The sequence below is a fragment of the Arachis ipaensis genome, chromosome B05, assembly GCF_000816755.2.
Source record: "Arachis ipaensis cultivar K30076 chromosome B05, Araip1.1, whole genome shotgun sequence".
NCBI classification, from domain to species: domain Eukaryota; kingdom Viridiplantae; phylum Streptophyta; class Magnoliopsida; order Fabales; family Fabaceae; genus Arachis; species Arachis ipaensis.
Window position 1 is genome coordinate 18,803,198 of NC_029789.2, and position 290 is coordinate 18,803,487.

The following is a 290-nucleotide window of genomic DNA, read 5'->3' on the forward strand; positions in this document are numbered from 1 at the left end:
AAGACGCAAAAGAGTTTTCTATTCTCTATCTCTGTATGTTATTTTTGACTTGTCAAAAAAAAAGTCCACCTCTGTATACTGAACCATCTTTTTCTTTCTTTTTTTTCCAAAACAAAACATATTTTTTTAAATTGATGGTCAAATAAATTTTATTTAATTTTAATTATAAAATAATTTTTTAATATATTATTTAATCATAAAATATATTTTTTATTTTATAAATTATTATTTTATTATTCATCTATCATATTTATTAATAACTAATATTTTTATCCTTAATTATATTACAA